This window comes from Pleurodeles waltl, chromosome 9 (genome assembly GCF_031143425.1).
Source record: "Pleurodeles waltl isolate 20211129_DDA chromosome 9, aPleWal1.hap1.20221129, whole genome shotgun sequence".
Taxonomy (NCBI): domain Eukaryota; kingdom Metazoa; phylum Chordata; class Amphibia; order Caudata; family Salamandridae; genus Pleurodeles; species Pleurodeles waltl.
Window position 1 is genome coordinate 886,158,962 of NC_090448.1, and position 21,087 is coordinate 886,180,048.

Consider the following 21,087-nt stretch of genomic DNA (forward strand, 5'->3'; position numbering starts at 1 on the left):
CCCCTCGCCAGATTATGCTAATGCACATAAGGACAGGGTGACAAAATAAAAAGAGGGGGAGAGACAAAGGATACCTCTGGTCAATGGTGGCAACAACACCACTGTTGGCGTACAAGAAACACACACAGGGAACAGCCCTAGGCACTAGGCAATGCACTAACAGTCACAATGCTGGTTACCTGCCCATGGACAGGGATACCCAACGCCAATTACAGCATACCTGAGACCCACAGACCCCTGCCCAGTAGTGGATGCCTACTACCTTGGTTGGAGGAGGTTTACATCAGACCCTGCCCAACATGGGCCCTATCCTGCAATGTCCGGCCTGGCCTAGGGGCACCCACAGGCCCACATCCCCCACCCAAATGCCACCCCACTGCGCGCAAGTAGTATATTGGGGCACTGTACTCAACCCCTTGTGGCTGCTGTGATGCCCCCAAGCACCCATCCAGCCACCGCCCATATGCCGGCCATCAGGGGGGCCAGGGTTCGACGGGCACCCCTTCCTCGTTGGGAGGCCATCCCCAGCTGGGCCTCTGCCGTTTTCCATGCCCAGCGTCTCAGGTCCTCTCACCATTTCTGACAGTGGTTGCTCCACCTGCCGTGGACCCCGAGGGTCCGCACGACCTTAGTGATGGCATGCTATATACACTTTTTTTGATGGGCGCTGACCTGCAGAGAAATAAACATAGGAAAAGGTATCAGTCAGTCTGTCCTGCCTGTTACACTCGTGGCCCACCATAGCCCTCACATCCCCTTACGCACAGACATTGTGCGTAAGACATTGCCCACCATACATGCAGAACGCTGCCCAGGGCCTTTCTACCAACCCTCACCCACATGAGGCCCTCACACACAGCACTCCATGCATTCATGCCCCACACATCGTGCTCACAGTGTACTCACCTGTTGGTCTGGAGGCCCATACAGCATTCGGTACTGGGGCTTGACCTCATCCACCAGTCTCTCCAACTCTGCAGCGGTGAAGGCTGGGGCCCTTTCCCCAGTGACACGAGCCATGGTCCGTTCCAGACACAGGACACAGCAGCACTTGCAGTGTAGGTCCTCTCCTGTTGAAGGTCAGGTAGCAAGTGAGTGAACAGATAGAAAATGGCGGTCACGTCCACGGCGGTGCGTACCGTCACCGCCGGCGTACATCACCATTGGCCACTGTAACTCATAGGGCCCAATGGTATCCAATGAGGAGTTGCATGGCGGTTCTCAACCGCCTCCGGCAACGGTGCACAACGTCAGCAGAATTACCTCATTTCCACATGTCCCTCCATACAGGACAGGCGGAGGCCATGTCACGAGGGCGGCAGGCCATGGCACCTAACTGCGTCACAGTACACATAGGCACCATTTAGGCCTATCCAACAATATACTGTTACAGTCACAACATGCAATGCAGTGTATTGTTTGTAAATATGGAATACTGACCAGCTGCTCACCGTTTTGCCCCCTAGATTGTAACCACTGTGAATGAATAGGAGATGGAGACATCCCCCGTGTACAGGCCCCTGGTGGACGTGGCAACAATGGAGGCCAGGCACATTATCCTCACCTATGGACTGGACAGGGCCACAATCACAGAGCTGTGTGCCCAATTGGAGCCTGACCTGATATCTGCTATCCGTAAGCCAACCAGGATCCCCCCTTTTGTGCAAGTCCTATCTGTGCTCCATTTCCTGGCAACTGGCTCCTTCCAAGTGGCAGTGGGCTTGGCATCAGGGATGTCACAGCCAATGTTCTTTAACGTGTTGTCCAGAGTGTTGTCTGCCATGATTAAACACATGCACACCTACATCGTTTTCCCCCAGGTGGAGGATTTGGCCACAGTGAAAGCTGATTTCTATGCAATGGGACATATCCCCAACATTATTGGGGCCATTGATAGTACACATATTGCATTTGTCACCCACCAGAGAAATGAACAGGTGTTCAGAAATCGAAAGAGCTTTCACTCCAGGAATGTGCAGATAGTGTGCCTGGCGGACCATTACATCTCCCATATCAATGCAAAGTATCCTGGGTTTATCCTGAGTAATAGCAGCATATCGTATGTGATGGCTCAACTCCAGAGGCACCGGGTGTGGCTAATAGGTGAGCCCTGGTTCCCACCCAGTAGGTTTTGGTTTATTGGTATTTTGTGGGCCCTAAGGGATAGTGTGTGTCTAACAGTTGTCCCTCGATATGTGCAGTTGACTCTGGTTACCCCAAACTCTCATGGCTACTGACCCCTGTAAGGAATGCCAGGACAAGGGCAGAGGAACATTACAATGAGGCACATGGGTGAACAAGAAGAATCATAGAGAGGACATTCGGCCTCCTGAAGGCTTGGTTTTGTTGCCTCCATCTAACAGGTGGACACCTGTACTACTCACCCAAGGTCTGCCGGATCGTGACATGCTGTATGTTGCCCAACCTTGCTTTACGTCGCCAGGTGCCTTTTCTGCAGGAGGGTGAGGCTGGAGATGGCCGTGTGGCAGCAGTGGACCCTGTGGACAGTGAAGATAAGGAGGCAGAGGATGAGGGTGAGGACAACAGAAGTGCAATAATACTACAATACTTCCAATGACACACAGGTAAGACACTGTAACTTCACTTTTCATTGACAGTTTGGTGTTTGACATCATCACTGGCAGGCTGATTTTCCCGCTTCTATGGCCACTTACTGTACCCTTTGGCATCTCTATTTTCAGATATTTGTGACCCACTATCACTCCTGGTGTGTTGACTGCAGCCAACTACTGGTCATTCCTATGTATACATTACTGTACAGTTGTATAGCAGTGTTTAAAGCTTGTTAAACGAATACATCGTTCAATCATTTCACAGAATCCATACTTGTATGTATTCAAATGGTGTTTATTTAAGTGCCAATAAGTAGATTGTGATGTACAATGGGCTGGGGTGATGATGATGGTGGAGGAATGTCCAGGATAGAGTCCAGTCTATGTGGATCACAGGTGCATTGTCCAAGGGGACATAGGAAGTGGAGCAATGGCATTTCAAGGTGGCCAGGGTGACAGGGTGGGACACAAGGGTGACAATCAGGAGAGTCTTATTTCCTGGCGGGGGACTTGGCAAAAGTCTATTTCCCTGCCTGGATCGCAGGGACCGTGTGCGGGGTGGTTCTCCTTCTGCAGGTTGTGCTGGTGGCCTGTTGATCCTGTGGCGGGGCCTCCTGTTCACTAGCAGCAGCGGAGGTGGAAGGCTGTTCATCGGTTTGGCTGGTGTCAGGGGCCTGCTGGTGTGCCACTGCCTCCCTCATGGTGTTGGCTGTGTCTGCCAGCACCCCTGCAATGGTGACCAGGGTGGTGTTGATGTCCTTCAAGTCCTCCCTGATCCCGAGGTACTGTCTCTCCTGCAGCCAGTGGGTCTCCTGCAACTTGTCCAGTATCTGGCCCATGGTCTCCTGGGAATGGTGGTATGCTCCCAGGATCTTGGTGAGTGCCTCCTGGAGAGTTGGTTCCCTGAGCCTGTCCTTCCCCTGTCGCACAGCAGTCCTCCCTGGTTTCCCTGTTGTCCTGTGCCTCTGTTCCATGAACTGCCGCTGACCCCAGGTCCCTGATCGTCCTGTGTTTGTGGGGTGGCCTGGGGTCCCTGTAGTGTGGACACACTGCTGATTGACGTATCCTGGTGACAGAGGTATGGGCCCGCTGGGTGGGTACTGTGCTGGTGTCTCCCAAGGGGGGAGGCTCTGTGGTGGTATGGGACTGTGCCTGGGTAACCGACTGTCCGGAGGTCCCTGATGGGCCAGGTTGGTCATCCAGATCCAGGCATCCAAAGCTGCTGTCATCACTGTGCTCATCTTCTGGGGGGGGAACTGGATGTTGCTGGCACCTCCTCTCCGGTGATGTTGGGTGGAGGACCTGTGGGGATGTAAATGCAGTGTTATTGTTTCTTCGTGTGACATCTTGTGCATGGGTGTGTTGCCCTCAGTAGTTGTTATTGCCCTTAGCAACACAAAAGGATGATGGACAGAGTGCTGACAATACAAACACTCACCCCCAGTCACAGATCTGGGTTTAATCCATCGTTCTTTTGCTCACCATGCCACCCCAGTTTGGACCCAGCCATATGCAAATCAGTTTTGACCCTGTTCCTGATGGGAACAGTCCAGCCCGAACTGCCAGGCCAGGTCTTCCCTGGACTGGAAACAAGCATCCTGGGACCAGTTTCGGGGTATCACCCCTCATCAGCCAGGCTAGCTTGAATCCAGTGGCATGGGAAGCACGGGACCCACGTCTGGGCATAGCCTTCCCATTTAGGGCAACTTTAGCAACATAAAAGGATGATGGATGGAGTGCTGACAATGCAAACACTCACCCTCAGTCACAGATCTGGGTTTAATCCATTGTTCTTTTGCTCACCATGCCACCCCAGTTTGGACCCAGCCATATGCAAATCAGTCTTGACCATGTTCCTTATGGGAACAGTCCAGCCCAAACTGCCAGGCCAGGTCCTCGCTGGACCAGAAACAAGCATCCTGGGACCAGTTTCAGGGTTTCACCTCTCATCAGCCAGGCTAGCTTGATTCCAGTGGCACAGTGAGCAAGGGACCCACGTCTGGGCATACCCTTCCCACTTAGGGCAACTTTAGCAACACAAAAGGATGATGGACGGAGTGCTGACAATGCAAACACTCACCCCCAGTCACAGATCTGGGTTTAATCCATCGTTCTTTTGCTTCCCATGGGGAACAGGGTCAAGACTGATTTGCATATGGCTGGGTCCAAACTGGAATGGCATGGGCAGCAAAAAAACAATGGATTAAACCCAGATCTGTGACTGGGGGTGAGTGTTTGCATTGTCAGCACTCCGTCCATCATTCTTTTGTGTTGCTAATGTCGCCCTAAGTGGGAAGGCTATGCCCAGACGTGGGTCCCGTGCTTCCCATGCCACTGGATTCAAGCTAGCCTGGCTGATGAGGGGTGATACCCCGAAACTGGTCCCAGGATGCTTGTTTCCAGTCCAGGGAAGACCTGGCCTGGCAGTTCGGGCTGGACTGTTTCCATGGGGAACAGGGTCAAGACTGATTTGCATATGGCTAGGTCCAACCTGGAATGGCATGGGCAGCAAAAAAACGATGCATTAAACCCACATCTGTGACTGGGGGTGAGTGTTTGCATTATCAGCACTCCGTCCATCATCCTTTTGTGGGTCCTGTGCTTCCAATGCCACTGGATTCAAGCTAGCCTGGCTGATGAGGGGTGAAACCCCGAAACCAGTCCCAGGATGCTTGTTTCCAGTCCAGAGAGGACCTGGCCTGGCAGTTCGGGCTGGACTGTTCCCAAGGGGAACAGGGTCAAGACTGATTTGCATATGGCTGGGTCCAACCTGGAATGGCATGGGCAGCAAAAAAACGATGGATTAAACCCAGATCTGTGACTGTGGGTGAGTGTTTGCATTGTCAGCACTCCGTCCATCATCCTTTTGTGTTGCTAATGTCGCCCTAAGTGGGAAGGGTATGCCCAGACGTGGGTCCCGTGCTTTTCATGCCACTGGATTCAAGCTAGCCTGGCTGATGAGGGGTGAAACCCCGAAACCGGTCCCAGGATGCTTGTTTCCAGTTAAGGGAAGACCTGGCCTGGCAGTTCGGGCTGGACTGTTCCCATGGGGAACTGGGTCAAGACTGATTTGCATATGGCAGGGTCCAAACTGGAATGGCATGGGCAGCAAAAAAACAATGGATTAAACCCAGATCTGTGACTGGGGGTGAGTGTTTGCATTGTCAGCACTCCGTCCATCATTCTTTTGTGTTGCTAATGTAGCCCTAAGTAGGAAGGGTATGCCCAGACGTGGGTCCCGTGCTTCCCATGCCACTGGATTCAAGCTAGCCTGGCTGATGAGGGGTGAAACCCCGAAACTGGTCCCAGGATGCTTGTTTCCAGTCCAGGGAAGACCTTGCCTGGCAGTTCGGGCTGGACTGTTCCCATGGGGAACAGGGTCAAGACTGATTTGCATATGGCTGGGTCCAAACTGGAATGGCATGGGCAGCAAAAAAACGATGGCTTAAACCCAGATCTGTGACTGTGGGTGAGTGTTTGCATTGTCAGCACTCCGTCCATCATCCTTTTGTGTTGCTAATGTCGCCCTAAGTGGGAAGGGCATGCCCAGACGTGGGTCCCGTGCTTCCCATGCCACTGGATTCAAGTTAGCCTTGCTGATGAGGGGTGAAACCCCAAAACCGGTCCCAGGATGCTTGTTTCCAGTCCAGGGAAGACCTGGCCTGGCAGTTCGGGCTGGACTGTTCCCATGGGAAACAGGGTCAAGACTGATTTGCATATGGCTGGGTCCAAACTGGAATGGCATGGGCAGCAAAAAAACAATGGATTAAACCCAGATCTGTGACTTGGGGTGAGTGTTTGCATTGTCAGCACTCCGTCCATCATCCTTTTGTGTTGCTGTTGTTATTGCCCTGGCAGCTTTGCCTTGTGTGAGTAGTTATTTGGTGGGCTAGGTGATTCTCTCTAGTGTGCATGCTTTAGTGATGGATATCCATGCAGGTCTGTGATGGGGGTCCGTGCATTGGTGTTACATACGGGCTTGGTATTGGGAGGGGTGGGTTGTGATGGTGGGGTGTGTGTGAGGTGGTGGAGTGATGGGAGTGAGGGTAAGGGTAGGGGTTTTTGATGGCATGCAGGTAGGGGCAGTGCTAGTAATAGAGATTTGACTTACCAGAGTCCAGTCCTCCTCCTACTCCTGCCAGGCCCTCAGGATGCATGATTGCCAAGACTTGCTCCTCCCATGTTGTTAGCTGTGGGGGAGGAGGTGGGGGTCCTCCGCCAGTCCTCTGTACAGCTATTTGATGTCATGCTGCTGTGGAACGCACCTTCCCCCGTAGGTCGTTCCAGCTCTTCCTGATGTCATCCTTTGTTCTGGGGTGCTGTCCCACGGCGTTGACCCTGTCCATGATTCTCCGCCATAGCTCCATCTTCCTTGCAAGGATGTCTGCTGCACCTGTGATCCGAATAGCTGTGGCTCTACCCTGATGATTTCCTCCACCATGACCCTTAGCTTCTCCTCTGAGAACCTGGGTTGTCGTTGTGGTGCCATGGGTGTAGTGTGAGTGGTGTGTGTGAGGGTGTGTGGGGTGATGTGTTGGGGTGTGTGATGTAAGGTGCATGGATGGTGTGTAGGTGGTGGTGGTGTGTGGCTGTGGTCTTGTCTGTGGTCTTGCTATCTCTCTTGTGGGAATTGTTTGTAGTCGTAAAGGGTTGTAGGTAATGTGGGTGGGTGTTTTATAGTGGTGTGGGTGTGGTGTGTGTATGGGTGTCAGGTGTGTGTTATTCAAATTGTCCAATGAAGTGTTGTTTTGTTAGTGTGTGTGTATTTTGAGCGTTATGGTTTAGCGCCATTATATGTCCGCTGCGTTGATTCGTGGGTCATAATGGGTCATAATGCTGTGGGCGGAGTTCTGTTGGCGTAACGTGTGGGTTTTGCTACCGCCAGTTTATCACTGACCTTTGGGCTGGCGAACTTGTGTGTGTGGCTGTATAGTGACGGATTGGTATGTGTGTGTCATATTATGGGTAGCGGTAATCCGCTGCAGCATGTTGGCAGCAGTCAGGATGGCGGTAAGCGGTACTTACCACCATTGTCATAATGAGGGCCTATATTCCTTTATGCCCCCTAAATCTTAAATATACTAGATTTCCCTATGTAAATTTCCCTTTTCACAGTCTGCTTGCTGTCAAGAAGGGGTCAGCTCTACCTAGGGTATCTACATTATGCATCCTGAGGGGCTGAATAGTTTTCATACATGGATTCATTGGATGCCATCTGTAACAACCTTCACTGTGTGCCCTCATTCGCAGCCTGTGACATCTTCATCTTGACCTTCAAGAAACAACCTGTTTGCTTCCCTTTTGGATTGGAGAGATCATGCCAACAGTCAACAGGACCCATAAGAAGCCCCCACACAATGAGGTCCTAACATTTACCAACCTTCAATACCCCCACAGACCTTGACGTGCCTCATGCATAATTAACAAGTGCTAGGGGTCTTGTGCTCTGACACAAACCTGCTACCCAGAACTTCCACCAAGGCACCACCATTAGCTCTCGCCTACAGCTGTGTGTTACTGGGCTATCTAGGGCCTAACTCTCGCAAGATTTACACTTCTTGTATTATAGTCGAGATGGGAAGCCATTTGAGAACAAAAGGACATCTTGGGCATGGCACCATATTATTTAAACTGCACCCGAGACCACCATCATCACTTGGCTTTCCATGACCCTGTGGGTTCCTACTTAGCTCTGGATGCCTCCTGAATGTCTAGAGTTATCTGCATTGGTGGGTATTGGCTTCCCATTGCATTCCTGATTGCCAATATATGTTGACATCAGGTGGCTTTCCTGGTTTCAGGTGACTTGACCCAACATCTTGGACCTGAAAGATATAGGCACAAAAGAACTAATGTTAGTTACACAGGCAAGTGATAACAAAATAACCAGTAACAATATGGAAACAATAAACAGTGCTAAATACCCATAAAAGTACAGTTGACATAAGTAATATCATCAAGTGCACAGGAGAAACACATAAGTACTAGAAGAGAGACTTATTAAGTAATGTTTGTGGGATCCTTAGGCACATTCGTGTTTTTAGTAACTCTCTGAATATTAAATGTGAGCCACAATAAAATGCAAACTCTTCAAGTTAGAATCCTCTCTGAATCACGTAATGGGAGCACGCTAAACTTTGTGAGTGGATTGGAGATCTGTGCACAACGCAATTCTCTACACACCAAGCAGACGCACCTATTTATCTATGAAGGGACAGACAAAGGCGTGCTAACTTCACAAGTATTTTGCATGCAATTACCTAAGCATAGTCTGGATCATGGGGTACATTGAACAGCACCTAGCATTAAAAACCTAGCCTTATGGTGTTAATTTGTCATGCCTCTCTAACCCATGTCACAAGGAGCAGTCAAAAGGAAGCCTTTCACACTGGACACAAAAGTATCTCTTAATGCCTTTGGTGAACATAGATTAAAATGTGCAGTGGATTAGGTGAGGGTTCATAATCTGCGTCGCTCCTATGAAATAAGATCCAATGCTTCTAGTTTAGTGGTCTTGAGCTTGTCAACATAGAAGTCTCTAGATACATTTCAAATATACCTCCGAAGGTATGCACAGCAGTTTGCGCTTAAGATGGGTGATGTGGGACTTGATAGCATTGAAGACTCCTCACAGATGACACCATTACCTTGTATTTAAGTCTATGCTTTACATTTTTCCCACCTGCCACTATTAACAGTTACTAAAGACCGTAAAGGATGGACTACTGTTACAGAGTTATCAAAACATGGCAGAAGAATGTAAAAAAACTGTCCAAATGGGTTATGAAAATGGCTGCTGGGCAAGAAGGCTGCACTAGTTGGTCGTAGGGAAGACTGATGTAGGTTTTCTGTTGAACGACATAGGTTGGCAAACTTGTGTTGAATATTATTATAGAACTTTTGGCTGTTTCATATTTGACATAAACTCAAGCCTGTTTCTTTAAAGGGCTATAAAGTCATTTTTTATCTGCCTTACTGTGAGGAACAGCAATCATAACATGTGCAACCAAAGGAAGACATGGGACACAAAGGGCTGAAGAACAAGAATGTAGACAAACATGACAACTCCAAGGGGCAGATTTACTAAAGACTTGTGTTGTCCTTGTGTGACGCAAGTCATAGTAAGGCAACCTAAGTCTTTATGTAGGATTTAATAAGCCATGCAAAGCCACTCCGTGTGGCTTTGCTTCTTTTAGCAAATACAAAGTAATGCAAAGACTTGTAAACATGGATTTGCGCAAACATGGTGCACCTACTCGACAGAGGTGTAATAAAGAGAAATATATTTGTTTCTTCTCGTTATTGCTCTTTCTGGCTGTGATGCATTCTGCAGCACAGATAAAAAGAGGAATATGCCTCTAAGGATGTTTTGTGCAGAAAGGTGTCCATTCTAGCACAAAACCATTCTGCCCGTTAGACAGACACCTTTTCATATAGTGCAAGGGTGCCTGCATCGGTGCTAGGCAAGGCACAGTGCGCTACTGCAATGAGAGAGCAGAAGTCCCCCATAGCTTAGTAGATAAGGAGAATTTCTGCTCTCTCCCTTTCATGCAATACAACACAACTTTGCATGTTGCCCTGCGTTGCGGGCAAGGTTAGTAAATATGCCCAAAAAACCATTCAGTTCTACACCATTGTGCAACCATCACAAATTTCAAACAGAGTTTTTGGAATTCGAATTTTCTAGTTTGTGAAAAGTCTGATGGCCCACAAATTTGTTTTGAAGCCTGTCGCACGTGACTTGTACATTTAAAGCATTATTGAAATAGTTCTGAAAATATTCCCAGAATTAAAAGTTAAAAGATTTAGGCGGTCATTCTGACCGCGGCGGGCGGCGGTAGCGGCCCGCCATGCGGTCACTGCCATCTGGCCGCACCGCGGTCAAAAAACCGCGGCGGCCATTCTGGCTTTCCCGCTGCGCCGGCGGGCGCCCGCCAAAGGAGCGCCCGCCGGCCCAGCGGGAAAGGCCCTGCAACACAGAGGCCGGCTCCGAATGGAGCCGGCGGTGTTGCAGGGGTGCGACGGGTGCAGTTGCACCCGTAGCGATTTTCACTGTCTGCTAAGCAGACAGTGAAAATCATGCTGGGGCCCTGTTAGGGGGCCCCTGCACTGCCCATTCCAGTGGCATGGGCAGTGCAGGGGCCCCCAGGGGCCCCACGACACCCGTTCCCGCCATCCTGTTCCTGGCGGTAAAAACCGCCAGAAACAGGGTGGCGGGAAGGGGGTCGGAATCTCCATGGCGGCGCTGGGCTGAGATTCAGCCCAGACAGGGGAAATCCAGCAGGGAAACCGCCAGATCCCCTATTCTGACCGCGGCTTTACCTCCGCGGTCAGAATGGGCAGGGAAGCACCGCCAGCCTGTTGGCGGTGCTTCCGTGGTCCTCCACCCTGGCGGTCGATGACCGCCAGGGTTGGAATGACCCCCTTAGACTCAAAAGCAGCAAGTCAATAATCTTCCTAAATTGATTACTTCCATTTTTTATAGCCGTCTTATGGGAAATGTTCTAAAATCACCGATGAACACAACACTTTATCCGGAACCATTGTTCTTTTTTGTCTTGCCCACAACGCAAAACCTGAAGGTTTGTGCTTTTTACAAAATTGTGATTCCCCATGTTTCAACGCCCATGGAATATCTCAAAGAATTCACAGTTACTCCAAGGTTTGTTGTAAGTTTTGATGGCTTTACATAACTTCACAATGACACAATGACGGTTTGCATGTTCAGCACGGCTGATAGTCGTATTCATGAAAAACATACATCCACCTACGTCACCCTTTTTATAGCAAAATCATCAATTTATATTAAAAAAACACCCAGCAGTCAAGTCAGAGAAAGAAAATGAGGGTGAAGGGCACGATTTATCATGCAGTACATCCTTGTGTCTGTTCCATAAGTTGTTGTAATATCCTTCTCAGAAAATCTTACTTTTCCCGAAAGCCCCATATGGTGACAAGTACCTGAAGATTTGTAACCTCTTATTTCAGGGGGGAAATATTGTTTTTTCTGTGTCCACTCATGTGACATGCAACATCAAACCTCCCATGAGACATTACTCTGATGGGCATAAATCAAAGGAAACCCTGTAAAGCTCTAGTTTGTATTCATCTTACGCCTCACTATTCAGGTGCTGATTACACGCCATTAGGGTTAAATTCTGCCCTGTACACCGCTGGTCCACATTTATGCTTTTCCTCCATACTGGTATGCATTTCAGCTGCTCTCTTTAGAAACCAGTGGAGATAGTTTAACCTGTGTTGAGACAGTACTTGTTCAAAAAGGCCATATAATGTAGAACCCACTAATGTAAGTCATCGGGAAAGCCAAGGCAACGAACATAAACAGTGGTGACCGCCCAGATCTCTTTTCACAAATGAAACAGAGGATGTAGTCACTTCTCTTGAACTAAATTACACTAAACGAATTAAACTCTCCTGAAACTGGAATTCTCAAGAAATTCGCAGTAAAACTGAGCAATAAAAAATACCTGCATATATCACAATTTAAACACCAGTTAATCAATGTGATGTACCTCAGTGTAAACAGTGACAAACCCATCCATTGGCGATGCTCTCAACCGCCTCTGGCTCCTTTGCTCTTCTTTAGTGCCCATAAACTGCACACCAATGGATGGACGCAGAAGAAAACATAAATTCAAGGACAGATATTTCCAGGCTATTTTTATTGTTTAACCAATATTCAAAAAACACTTTCCTTGAATTCAGAAAGGCTATATCAAGTGTTCTAAAACATTAAGATTATTATACCATGAGAAGGGTATGCATTTCATCTAGCAAGATGGAAAATGTGCAAAAGTTGACTGTTAACTAGAAATCCTTAGTATTGCACTCTAAGCATGTTTGGGCACCGGGAGGCAGGGGCTTGTCTATCACACTGCCTTAGTAACGTACATTTCAATGTAAGTAAAAGAGAGGAACAGCCTTCCCAAATCTATGGACTGATGACCTGGTGTATGGTGGCTGACAGGCACATTCAGGGTACTAAGTAAACCCGCATCAGGCCTTCAACCAGTTGTGGCTTGCGGGGATTACTTGGGGGGGGGTACCTCTGGGGCGGGTCAATTAATAATATTAAAAAAAACAAAAAAACTTACCTCCGCTCCTGTGACGCTCCTTTGCTGCACGCAGGCACAGGCTCCCAGTCTGCCCTGTGGCCAATCCTGACGCTGCTCAAAGCAGCATCAGGATTGGCTAGGAGCGCCCAGTCAGGGCAATCCCAGGCAGACTGGGAGCGTGTGCAGACTCTCTCCAGAAAAAGCCCTGTGCACATGTGTGTTTGGCCAGCCCGAAACAGCCGGCCAAACACACATACACTCCGAAGGGAGTGCACAGTGCACTGCCCTCTGCTCATCACCCCAGATGCCCTGCCTTTTTCACAAGGAAAGGATAATAAACACAGTTTATTATCCTTTCCTTGTGAAAGGATTTACAGCGGTTGCTGCTGGCGGGGGGGGTGACACTCCTCCGCCATAGCATAGGAGCTGCCACTGCCTTCAACTACAAGAATGCAGCTGTCAGAACATTGCTTTGCCTTTAGATAAAGAAGACATGTAAATTGCTCTACTTTCTAAGTGTTATGTACCTTTATATCCCTGTGAAAAAAAGGCATTAAGAGTCAGACTACCATCTTTGCAGTGCCAGCAAGAACGTAACAGATATTAGATCAATATGACAGCCTGAGCTATGTATGTTGCAATAGTACAGCTGCTCCAGATAGAGTGCAGCAGTACTACTGAACTACTTCTCAGTAGGGGTGTGTGAAATCCTAGTAACGTGCTTTTGAATAATTTCACAAACTTTCAGAAAACTTAAGTGAAAGTCAGGGCCGGAATTTGTTGCTATATTTTAGTGTGAAATGTCTCCTTGAATCCATTTTGAATGAGAGAACACATTTGTTGCTTAAATAATAGCGCAAAAACACAAACAGCAGCAGGTCCTGTTCTGGCCTTACAGTGTTGCTCTTGTGTGTTTGTGCAATACTTTTGCTGTGAACAGCACATAATTATGTAATTTAGTGTAATGGCGTAATTATGAGAATTTTATTTAACAAGTGTAAAGCAAAATTACCGAAATGATGAGAGATTATGCTGGTGAACTGGAAATATTAGCTTGGGCCTATTTGTCAGATCGTTAATGTCAATACCTCGGTGTGGTATGGTGCTGGTCGTATCTCTGGTGTGTTTGCCCCTGTGTTCAGTCTCTCTGAATCTGGTGTCATCTTTCATCAACCTTTGTGTGTGTGTGTCAATCACCTGCCCAATTGTTGGGATGCTACTTAAAGGGATTACATGTGTAAATCGTCAAAGAAAACCCTCTCACACACTTCCTCAATTCATCTTCTGGCAATAAATTCTGCTTTCCAAGCACAATGTCAGAAAATGGGGAAACACCCGGAACAACGACTCCGAAACCACAACGCTTTTGTTTTCCACGACTTTCTGGTTTTGGTACCTTATCTACGCATGTCTGAACCACGTACATGCGTGGTTAAGGTACAGAAGAAGGGAGTCTGAGTCGATGCGGTGAAGGAGGAGGTAAGTTGGGCTGGGGCTGTTTTTTTGGGGGGGATGGGGTGGGGGTCTCTGGATGATTAGGGCTTGGGGGGGTCAGGGTTTAGGTTTAAGGAGTGGGTTGGGGTGTTTAGGTTTTAGGGGCGGGGTGGGGTGGGGACTCTGGGTATTTTTAGTTTGTTGGGGTGGGGTAGGGGCTGGGGGTGATTAGCGTTTGGGGGGGTCAGGGTTTAGGTTTAAGGGGTGGGTTGGGGTGTTTAGGTTTTAGGGGCGGGGTAGGGACTCAGGGTATTTTTAGTTTTTTTGGGGTGGGGTGGGGGCTGTGGTGATGAGGATTTAGGGGGTGCCAGGGTTTAGGTTTAAGGGGTGGGTTGGGCGTTGGGGTGTTTAGATTTTGGGGGAGGGGAGTTGGGGTTGTGGTAGTTTTGGGGTTGGGGTAGTTGTGGGAATGGAGGTCGCAGTAATTTTTGAGGTTGGGGGGCTAGGGGGGAAGCATGCTGGAACTGTGCATGCTGATCACTAATGCCTTTACCGGAAAATCGTTGTAAAAGCATTCGTGGTAAATGCATTAGTGATAAGAACGAGGTCATTGTTCCGACCTCGTTGTTGAGCCATGGATGCTTGAAGCACTCGTGGTTCCGTCATATAACCGAGAAAATGGGGTGGGGTAGTGTATTTACCAGCCTTTGCAGTGAAGTAAATTGAGGTGAGTCTCGTGTATTGTGCTTCTGAGATTTTCATCCATTTAGATACAGTTTGTTTGTTGGTCATTCTAAATCCCCAAAAATGAGCTGCAGCGAGAGAAGAAAACCCAATACATTAGCAACTGTTAGTCACTTAGACTAACAAGTCCACAGTTCAATTACCAAGTTATATGCTTATAGTAAAAACTAATTTTTAAGCATTGCAAATGGGGATCCAGTTGTGGCCTTGCTTAACGAACAAAAGGAAGCTTGCTTAACTAGTGAAGGACCGCCACATGGCAATATTAGGTTTTTCCAATGTTCAAGCTGATTTACACGGCACACTAAATGGAGTGCTGGGAATCCGTATCTAGACTTCGCTGATTCTATGCGTACGGAAAGAAAGCTGCAGGTATAAGAGCATGCCAGGGGATTCATTAGTGTGTGGTGTTGTTGGTTTTCTTTATTTGTTTACTGGTGTGTTGTGCTCAGTGTCACACAAAACGTTTACCTGACTTTTTCAGAATGTCACTAGCAGGGACACAGCTAAAATGGGAGCAGTGAAAGAGCATTGTTAGTAATTATTTCGTTGTTAGCAAAGCGTGGTCATAAATTTGGATTCAATGAATAATTGCACACCTAGAGCCGTGACTGGAGGCTGAAGTTAAGAGCATTTTTTAACATTCACCGCATAACTGCCCTGAAAGACCATGAGGCTTGTTTAAAACACTTGTCTTGAACTTCAATCTGAACATCAGAAAATACATTAACACAAACTATTCTAAAACGAAATCATAGCTTTTATGGGAACAGTTGGAGAAATAACCACCTAATTGCAGGTTTTGGTGGATTAAAACGTGATCAGACACTGGATGAAGTAACCCATTTTGCCAAAAAATACAGCACATTTTGAATGTATTAGGAATTGAGTGTAGGCAAACGGCAATGGTGAATACAGTGGTGTGTAGGTTGTTAGCTACATCATTATGGTAGAAAAAGAGGGAGTTTTATGGTGGCATTGGAAAGGAGAAGTGCAAAACATAATATTTTGTTGCTGTCTCGCAAAGGGCTAAGCACCACATGTTGAAGAATCCAAGATCTGCCTTTGATGAAACTAGTACATAAGATATGTTGAAATAAAAGACGCTTAGCAAACTGTTGTCACACGTAAACTGAGAGGATACAAAAGTACAACATGTAAACAATGACCTTGAGGCAGTAGGTCAGTGTACTGGACTAATGCTGGTTGCAGATGGGGACAAAGGTTTCCACGCAGATGCCTGGAGTACATATTACACTATGTTGTGATGTTTGTAGAGAACGTTATGCAGCCCAGAGGTTACTTCAGAGTGCTGGGGAAGGACAGGACAAGAACAGTTAAAAACAGAAGAATTAAGAGAAAAGAAAAGGGAGAAAAGAAATCGGAAAATAAGGATGAGGCTTGCAAATAAGATGATCATCCATAAAATGCTCATATCACATTGACTAGATGAGCAATAGCAAATTATATGTAACCACCCTAAGGTATTTGGTCTGGTTGTATGTGATTTCATTGAAAAACGATTTAATAGAATACCATTACTGAGAAATCATTTCTCCTAAATGGTTTAATTGAAATGAGCAGGATGAATGGAATTTACATTTTTATAAAAACCCAATCATAGAATGTCTTTTCTTTTCAAAGTTGGCTCTAGTGGGTAAATGTAAAGGTTGCAAGGTCTTACTTTTAGAATCATTTTTATCTGAGGTATTTATTTCAGTGCTTTACATCGAATTACATTATTGTGCATTTTTATTTTTCACACTGTCAAGCAATTACTTCAGATTCTTTTTTTTATGCTGACCCTTCATCATCCCTGAACACCATCCATCAGTGTCCCCATAACAATCTCTAAACACCATCATGCCTGCCCTCTAAAAACCAGTTCACACGCCTAAACTACACACATCCCTGACCCCTAAACCCACCCTTCCCTGAGCCCAAAAAGCCCTTTCTACCCCTAAACTCCGCTCAACACTGAACCCTCAAAAACCTCACTGCACCTAACTACACCAATTCCTGGCCCTACCTTCCACTCGTCCCTGAGCCCTAAAACCCCTTACTACATCTAAACTTCACTTATCGAGGAACCCTAAGAAACCCTTTCCTCTTCCAATCTTCACCTGTCCCTAAAGTCTTAAAACCACTCATCACCCTAACTCTTTCTATTCCTTAACGCTAAACTCTTTCTGCTCATATACTCCACCCATCCCTAACCACTAAATACCGTCACCACCTCTAAACTAAGTCCATTCCTGAAGCATATAAACACTTCACCACCCCTAAATTCTACCCATCACCGAACCCTAAAAATCCTCAGCAGCCTTAAACTACCCATCCATGAACCAAAAAATCCCTCAACACCCCTAAACTCCAAACATCACTGAACTTTAAAAACCTCTTTCTACCCCTGAACTCCATCAATTCAGACCCCTAAAATTCCTCATAACCCCTAAACTTCACCTCTCCATGAACCCCAAAACCCTTCATTACACCTAAACTTCATCAAAGTTTAATGTAATTTTATATTTCTCTTTAAAATTGTGTACCCTTCAAATGTTTCCTTTAGATGTTTCCTTTCATCTTTAAAATTGCCTTTCCTTAAAATTGGTTTTCCATGATTTGGTTTCCTCCAATGTGATTTCTCTGTTTTTCGTTTTTCCATTAATTCACATACATCAGTTTGGTCCACTAAATAGAACGATGGGAGCAGAAAAAGTAAGTGGAGAGCTGAAGACATGAAGATAGTGTTAGTGATCGAAGGAGTAGGGAATGGAATGGATAGGAGTTAGAAAGGGAAAGGGGTGGTGCCAAAGAAAGGAATCAGCAATAGAGCTGAAATTAAGAAATTGTAATAGCCTATCGGCAAAAGTGAGAGCAGACTTGTGTGTGCATGTGAATGTGAGGCTCTAAGTCTACCCTTGTGTATGTATGGGAAGGGATTTATAAAGATTAGTCTTAGGTAGGATGGAATTGAGGAAATCTGATGTGAGGCTAGAATGGTATACGGGAAATTCGTAGATATCAGAGAATAATTTACTGGCCGTGTAGGTTTTAAAGTTAACCAAATGATTCTCACAAGGACATGGAAAGTCTCTATTGGAAACATCCAAGTGGATTTCTAATGGAATTGGAAGCTAATACAGAAATTCAGATTAAATCATATGAAATGTTGTTCAAAAAGAAAAGAGAAATAGAATCAGATGTTTTCCATGTTACAATGTTATGGAAAAATAGAAAGGCTACTTTAAAGGAATAGTACCACAGTATATAATCTAAGGTGTATAGTTATAATTAATGAGCTAATTAAGGAGTTCATGTAGAAGCTAGAGAGACTGACCCTATGATGGAGTCATGGAAGAATAATGGTGAACTAGGAGCATGAATTTACCTCAGGTGTGTGAATGAGGGAAGTCCTATCCTAGAATTAACTGCATACTTGAATCCATGTCCATGGGCACATATTGTTGAATATGGATTGGGTTGCCCTGGAAGTGATTTATTTTGCATGATTGCTTGCTTTTCTTGGCCATGCAGAAGTCATATCTTCTATAATGCTGATAGCTTGGTATTATTTTATATGGAAATGCTGACAAAGTACTTTGTAAAACGGAAGCATTGGCATAGCTTAGTCAGTAAGATTAGGGGAGTGTGAGCTTCAGATTTCACAACAATCCTGCTGGCATATCATACTAAAATACATTATATGAGAAGCAGGTGGTGTGGGGGTCTTAGAGGCAGAGGGGAGGGAGAGTAGTGTGGCTTGTTAGGGGGTATTTAAAACACAAAATGTTGCTAAATAAGCAATATTTTTAAGACCTTCAAAACAGAGATGATAGAGAGAGCACATGTGTGTGTTTTGTATGTGTGTGTATGTAGAAATCCCAAGTGAAATCCAAAAGATACCTCAGTGTACCTGACCGCAATCACCTGTCCCCAGCTCCTTACTCGATAATACATTTATTAGGGGGTGTAACGCCCCAGACACCCCCCCACCAAAGCTACCGCCCTGAGCATGTGTGAGGTTGTTGTAGACAGATTTCGCTTGGCAATGTAGGGAAGATGATTGGAATCCGATTAACATTAAGTTTGGCTGCCTCCATCAAAAAGCGATATCGTTGAATTTTCAACACTGTGTTTTTTTTCTTTCTTTTGCCTAAAACTGGAATTTTCACTGTACAACATATCAATCTATGGGTAAACTTTGCAGGAACATGACGACCAACAACACAGCATTTTAACAATATTTAAGGAAAAAGATAGTCCCTTGAAGGATGTTAAATGCAAATTTAAGAAGGGAAATAAAACCAGCGGAGAAGAGATTAGGATTAAAAATACATTCTTAAAACATAGATCATAACAGGGATGAACCACTTTCATTTTATGGATGTCTGAACTATGGCACATTTGTAGTGGGGTTTGTCAGCAAGGCTATAGACAATCAAATCATAATTCATTAAACGTTGGAGTGGCTATTGTTTAGATTGCACATTAAAATGAAAAATTCAGTGAATCAGAGGGGAGATATGACAGCGTGAAAAAGGGCCAATCAACTAATGCCATTGCCTATGAGTTAGAGAGTGAATTCACACATGCTGAAGGTGAGTAGGAGAGAACAAGTGTGTTTGTTAAATGGAATCAAACAGGAGCTGAACTAATGTATTAGGTGCTAGAAAATATGCATTAGCTGTAAAGTAGATAATAAAGAATTTCAAGACCTGTTTGTGGCGAACTGAATATAGAGTAAGGACTCACTGTGACTCTTTAAAGTGGCTGACGCTTATTAGCGTTTTGTGCAATGTGTGCCGTCGTGCCTATAAATGAGACATATTTGCAACAGTTCACTTTCTGACCTGAACATTTGTCTACTATTAGGATTAGCTTTCTATACTGTATTTCACATGTGTCAGATAAGGATGGTAAATGTAGCCAAGCAACAATTTGTCCTTGAAATTGCTGGTAAAGGCTTGTGACCGGGAACACAGAAAGGAGGAAGGCGGGGATGGTGAAAATGCAGAGATGAAAGGAAAATATAATGAAAAAGTACTGTGAATTTAGGAAAACAGAAAACATATTTGGTTTTGGTGACATTTCATGACTAATGAGAAAGTGATTGTCAGGATCCCCTGATTCCCTTGAGGTGTTTTAAAATGTTGTTAAGACCAACAATTGAAGAGTGTGTAAAGAGATCAGATTTTAATATTTATTAGCAAGAACTGAGGACTGTATGAAGAGGTGATGAATGGTGAGAAGACAAAAAGGAGAAATGAGATCACCGTCTGAGGAGGGTGGAAGATGTAGTGGTAGAACGAGAAGGGTGCCTGTGTATTGAGAGTTCTTCAAATTGTTTTTCTGCCAATTTGTTCGGATGTTGAAAGCGGGTTCGTTTTGTGAAAGAGAGGGGTGTGATGTTGATGTCATGTATTTTCCTCTATTCAATTTCACTAACTTGGCTGTCACAGTACGAATACTTTGTTGTGCCCTTTGGTACCTAGAGTCCTACATCTTTTTACACCTTCTGATGTCTCCTTGCTTCCTTTACATTGTGAAAGCTATGGGGGTGCATGATATCTTTGAAATGAACACCTCACTTCCAGATGTGTGGTGGATGTTTCTTTGAGCAGTCTGTATTGCAGTGAGCATTTGCCCTGTGTAACTTGCTGCTTCAATCCATTATGAATGCAAAATAGGGTATTTTTTGTCTTTTTATTGAGACCAAACAGAAATTCACTATAGGGGAGAGATGCATCAAGCTTAAAAACAGAGATTTGTGATTACAGAAGAATCAAAAATCTCTGATTGGAAATCGCTATTCCTAATGTACCATTGTGAAAGGTGTCATTTCAGCAATTCTGTAGGATTCACAATTTACCAAATTGCAAAAAACAAACTGGTACATTTTGAAAGCCATTCACAATTTGCGAATGTGTACGCAAATTGCAATGTCACTCTGGAAGCAAGTTATGACTTTACAATGAGAAAGTGGAAAAGCATATGGTCAGAGAAGGCAAGGAGAGTGCATTACAGACTAGCTGAGGGAAGATGCAATATGTGTTCATCATGGCCAACAAGAAAGAGTCCATGCAGGGAGGGAAGTGCCAAAAAGTGCAAGCGCATGTTCTCTGAAAAATAACTTGAAATACTGGTAGAGTAAAGCATCCTGCAAAAAATGAACTTTTTGGGAAAAATTCACTGTGTGTCCCAGAGGCTAACATGAAGAAGATATAGCTTCAAATAAAGGGGCACATAAATGCAACAAA